The sequence below is a fragment of the Mustela lutreola genome, chromosome 9, assembly GCF_030435805.1.
Source record: "Mustela lutreola isolate mMusLut2 chromosome 9, mMusLut2.pri, whole genome shotgun sequence".
Lineage (NCBI taxonomy): Eukaryota > Metazoa > Chordata > Mammalia > Carnivora > Mustelidae > Mustela > Mustela lutreola.
In genome coordinates, this window is record NC_081298.1 from 107390600 (window position 1) to 107396599 (window position 6000).

The window sequence follows — 6000 nt, forward strand, 5'->3', positions numbered from 1 at the left end:
TAGAGTTTGCCAGTTAGAGAGACAAAATACTCTGAGGGTCAGCATATTGACTTAATTTCTAATAGATGTGCTCAATTATCTACTGCCACATTCTCTCTTTCTGACATCATTCTGTCCCTGTGCATTTTGGAAAATGGACAGCTTCTGCCTGTGCAGGTTATTCTGACCATGTGGTCTGTGCTACTCTCTGACGTGACTGGTCATACTCATTGTTCCCCGGAAAGCAGACTCACATCGAATACAGCATGTGCAGCACTGGCTGGGGAATGTTCTTGACATCACCACCTCTGGAAAGACAATGCAGGATTGGGCAGAGGTGGAGTGGAACTTGGATGCATTAGAATAAAAGGCTAAGCTAGCTCCCTGTGGGATGCAGCCCTGCAGTTGTCCTCCAGAGTGGACCTGCCTGGGGACACATGGGTTAGATCCTTCCTGAGGGTATCATTGCTTCCTCTCCTGCTGTACCATCCTGCACATGTGATGCACCTGCCAGAGGCACAAGCCTTTTCATAGTGGTTCCTCCTTTCTCCTTAGATTCCCTCACTTTCATTTTTATTTTATTTTTATTTTCACATGCATTCTTTATGGGATGTATAGAGTCTATCACATTATTTTTGTCATCACTCTGGGACTTTTGATTTTTATTGAAGAAATTTAATTTTTAATTTTTATTTTTATTATAATAAATATATATTTATATTACATATAATAAATATATTTATTTTATTTTTGATTTATTTATTTAATTTATTTATTTGATTTTTTGATTTATTTTTATTTTTATTGAAGGAATTTTAAAAGTGTCTGACGGGAAAGAAAAATTACTTTAGCTTTGTTAAGGAAAGACCTTCAATCTGGGTCTATATCCATCCCATGTGTATGTTTCGGGAGGAGACTGCTGTCCTTGCACATTGTGGAGGGGGTGTCCCCACTGTCCCAGACACTGGGCACAAGAAACTACCTGGGGATGGAGAAGCTCCAGTGCACAGTAGCCAAGTGGCGGTCCCTGACCGGCTGTGTGGAGGACACCAAGCACTTTCAAGAGGGAGTTTCCTCAGGGACACAGCCTCCTGTCTCTGGGTCTGCTCTCAGTGGCTTTTGTCCACACTTCATCCCCCAGAGCCGCTGCCTGTGGCTCTACAGGACGGCATGGAGACCCTAGCTTGAGAAGGACTAGCCCGTCAGGAGTGTCATCATCTAATGGGAGGGAGGGCACTGAGAAGGAGCCTCTGTCCTCAACCAGCTGCAGACACGGGGTTCCATGATTCCCTCCTCAGGTGTGATTAGGTTCCTAAAGCAGCTCACAGAACTCAGAGAATCACCTACTTGTGTTTACCAGTTTACTAAGGGATATGAGAAAGGATCCAGTTGAAGAGGTAGATGAAGGGATACACAGGGCGAGGACTGGGAGGATCCTGAGACATGGTGAGAAGGAGTTTGGTAGTTTTTAGGATCCCTTTGAGCCCCCAATGGGAAGGATTTCCAGGGACAGCAACTTTAAGTAACTGAAGGACTGTAGTTAAGTACTGTTTCCCAATCCCCAAATTCTCCTCTATTTTTTAAAGGAATTATCTGTGGTTGAGATTTATTTCCTTCTTACCCCTCCCACCCCAAGGCCATAGAATATCTTGTCACATTGGTTTGAATGCTACAATATTTGTACAGTTGACCTACCTTAAAGGACAAAGAGTCTATCATGAGCATTGAGACCCTCCTTGTGTTGAGACAAGAACACTGGGGTCAGCCCTGAAAGGCCAAGTTGCTGTGTGTGGGGTTGGCATGCACCCAGTGCTGCTGAACCTCCTTCCCTGGGGTTACTCTAGTAAGGTGCTAGTAAGGTCCTAGTGTGGGGGCTCAAGATGGTGGGTTTTGGTTTCGTTTTATGGTGCCCGAATAGCTCTATAATTGATGTGATTGGAAGTTACTGCTTTCAGGACCCTTTCCGAGATCAGAAGAATTGGAAATGGAAACCAGATATGTTTTCCTGGATCTGATCTTCCTACTCTGTACTCCTATCTCAATACATTCTGCAATGTATTTTCTTGTATAGGGTTAAAGATTTGGGGTTTTATGTTTAAAAGTGGAGCCTATTTGAATGATGTTTTTTATGTATGTTGCATGAAAATGGATATCCTTTGTCCATAGGGAACACTGTACATGAGCAGTTAGTGTAACTGGGAAAGGAAGAAGGTGAGAGAGTGGAAATGGAAAACATACTAATTTCTGAATGATACCAAATATTATTCTGTTGAAAATGTCACAAAATTTGTTAGCTCAAAAATGTATGGAACTTCTCGTTGTGCCATGAATGGCTCAGGTTTCCGATGCTCACGCTGGGTAACTGTCCCTGACACACGCACAAAGGTCGGGAGGAGCAGGGTGAGGTTCAGGGCAGCTCTCCCTGGCAGCTCACCCCTCAGCCCAAGGCTGATCATGTCCCTTCCAGAGCTGGTTGTGCCCCACTGAGGCTGTTGCTGCTAAGGGGCCAGTACTTCGTCCAGAGCACTCAGTGCATGTTACTGCCCTGAGTTCCCCAGCACCTGCCTCTGATGACAGCTCAGAACCTCTGCTAGGCCAGCTCCCTGCTCAGGCAACACACTTGCCCAGTGGGGATCACCAAACAGAGAGGTTTGTGCTGGGGGCTGAACCACTGTGGGAGGATCATGTGTAAATTGCCCACAGTAATAAACTCCCACATTATCAGCTTCTACCCTGCTGATTGTCAGGGTGAAATCTGTTCCTGATCCACTGCCCTTGAACCTGTCTGGGACCCCAGTGAAGGGGTTGGAAACCTCATAGATGAGGAGCTGTGGTGACTGGTCTGGCTTTTGCAGGTACCAACTCAAATAGGTTTTTCCATTACTGTGTACAAGCCTCTGACTGGCCCTGAAGGAGATGGAGGCTGGCTCTCTGGGGGTGACGGACAGTGAGAGTGGGGTCTGAGTCAGTACAACCTTCCCGCTGGATCATAAAATAATGGGAGATAAGTAAAGGTTATGGAGAAACATTATGAGCCATTATTAAGAATTTAAATTTCATTTATATTAGGCTAAATCATATTTTGTGATTTGATTCATACTTTATACATTCATACATCCAAATTCCATGGATAACCCAAGAATTGCAGGGCATAGAGTGGCCACATTTTTCCTTCAGTATCTCACTAAAGCACTGTTCTTCATTCCCTGTAGTTCCTCATTGCTTTCAGTATCTCAAAACTAAATTCCCCTATTTGGGGACAATCTCACCCCTGGACAGAGCACACATAGGGACTACCAGCACCCAGACAGCTCACTCTCCCCACCCCAATCTTTTTCCTCATCCTCCTTCTGCTCTTACCTGGGACCCAGAGCATTAACAGCCCCAGGAGCTGAGAAGGCAACCTCATTTTGAGAAGCTGAACTGATGAGTCCTAGTAAGTAAACACAAGCTCAGAGCTGACCTTTATGTCAGACTTCCAAGGTAAGGTCCTCCCCTGGATACAATATGCAAATCCCGTGGTGGGTGTGGCAGAGAGGAAAGAGCCAAAGGCAGGGTGCAGGTCCCTCTCCTGGGAGAGCAGTAACTTCTGTGTTTGGAGGAAGCATAACAGAGACAAATTCCCACTGCCTTCATGGGAATCAGGATCTCCCTGCGATAATTGGGATCTGTGGCAGGACACAGTGCTCATACCCCTTCCTTCTTAGAAAGCTCCAGAGACCCTGACTATACAGGCAGGTATGTCCAGAGTCCATTCTGGGAGGTGAATGGCCATCCTGCTTGGATTCCTGTCAGCTAGGAGGAATCAGGTCCCAGCCCTTCTCCAGCTGATTGACCGGTAATCTCCAGATCCCAGGATGAATTGGAGATGGTTCAGGAGTCTCTGGGATTTGGTGCTTTCAGGTTAATGGTTTAAAAGAATTCAGTTATGATTTAAAATGAATTAAACTCATCCCGGACCTCCTGTATTATACTCTACGTGAAGATGAATGTAAAAAACCTACAGGGGTAGGAAGGAATCTCTCACTTGCAAGTAGGGATCTCATAGTCCTGGGGAAGAGAATAGGGACAAAGACAGAATTTATGCTTTTGGCAGTGAGGATGCCCTTTGTGGTAGCCATTTGTTACAATCTGGTGAGTATTGATCATACTTCTCTCTCTCTCCCCACAAAGACACACAGACAGACAGTCAGATGAGTAGATACACACACATACTCCATAACAATAAAGAAATTTCTTAGAGAAGCACTTCAAAGAGGATGGGACAGAAGAATGTTTCATTTTGTAATGTTTCCTCCACATTATGTTTTTCCTATGATCTGCAGAAGACCCCTTCCCATATAGAGGTTTCCTCATGATGTGTAAACAGTTGCTATCAGGGGTTCTGGTTCCTTGTTAGCTCTGTGTGAGAAGTTGTGTCTCTCCCTTGGGTTTTATGCTTGGCATCCACAGCCATGACTCTGCAGTTCAAGAAGACATTCTGTAGGTGAGAATAGCAAGAACTGGGTAACCGTTTGAATGTCTAGAGGTCACCTATACCTATGACAGACATTTCCTGGGGTCTTTGGTGAATCACAGTCACTGTGGAGTAGGGTGCAGGGTCACAGCTGCTTGGGGCATCAGTTTACAAAGTGCAGGGACATAACCTGACAATTCTGTGTGTGTCAGCCTGATGGAGGTGTTAGTCAGTTGATTGTGAGAATTGTATCTACATGTATGTATATTGTACATATATATACATATGGACATACATTCACATATATATGAATGAATATATATGAATGAACTTTAGATTTAATCACATTTGATAAGTCTGAATGATCTACACAATTTGTCACTATTACTCAAAGTAATCTCAGTTAGATGTTTCTACAATGGGGTGTATTTTACACCTTTAATTCAAATATTTTTAAAAACATTTCATTGTTTTGTACCTTCTTATGGATTTCCAAGTATTCCTTTTTATGCCATTGTGTTTAATAAAAGCTGTCAATTTCTATGTGAAGATGTGTAAAAACTGTACTAGTGTGATTTTACACACTATTTTAACAAACCAGTAAAATCTCAGTGGCTTGTCATTCTATACATTTGTGTCTGTAGTCATTGATGTTCATGTTGACAGTAATTTGGATAATGCACACAGGGCTAGCTCTGAGGTTCTTGTGCAGGGAGAGGAACAGTTCTCCAGCCAAGGACAGTGGTTGATCTGGGGCCAGGATAAAGGGTGGTGACTCCCATGGCACATCCTTCTCATGGCAAGCTGTAGGAGGGTACAGAAGCCAGAAAACAAGCAAGTCTAAGTCCAGTTATCCTGCCAGATCTGCATATAATGTTGATTTATTCTTACTGTGGTCTTTGTAATTCTTGAATTTCTACAAATCACTATTCTATTTAATTTTTCAGATACATGGTCATGTTGTTTCCAAATAGTTATGTTTTTCAATATTTTCAGTCTACAAAGAAGTTTGTAATTTAATTTTGTATGAATTAGAAAGTTAAATTGGAGGGGTTTTCAACGTGTGGCTTTAATTGAACAGGTAGCTTTCAATAGAAATTCCTTACACGAAAATAGAAAATTAAAAAGAGCCTACTTTAGGATAAGTAAAAATGCTGTACAACAGAGCATCTTAAAGCTTAAACAGCTCCCTGCCATCTTGTTAAAATGGAGAGCCATGTGAGCAGGGTCAGGTGGAGACGGCTATTTTGCATTGTCACAAGACTTCAGCGTTGTTGATCATGCTCTCATTAATTGAGAATTTTAAGCAGCAAGGTATTCTTAGACTAAGAAAGAACAATGCTTCATCCACATTAAGTTTTTTTTAATCATGGAAGTCATTCATTGTCAAGTTATTTCTATGTACATGACACAATTTCCTCATTCTTCTGTGCCCTCAGCCACTTAAGAAAATCTCCTTATTATGAATTCAGACTAATGGTGGTAGCTAGAAGCATATGCAAACATATTCTGTGGCCTTCCCCTAACTGGCCAACTTCTGAGAGATACAAAAACAGTGACCATTC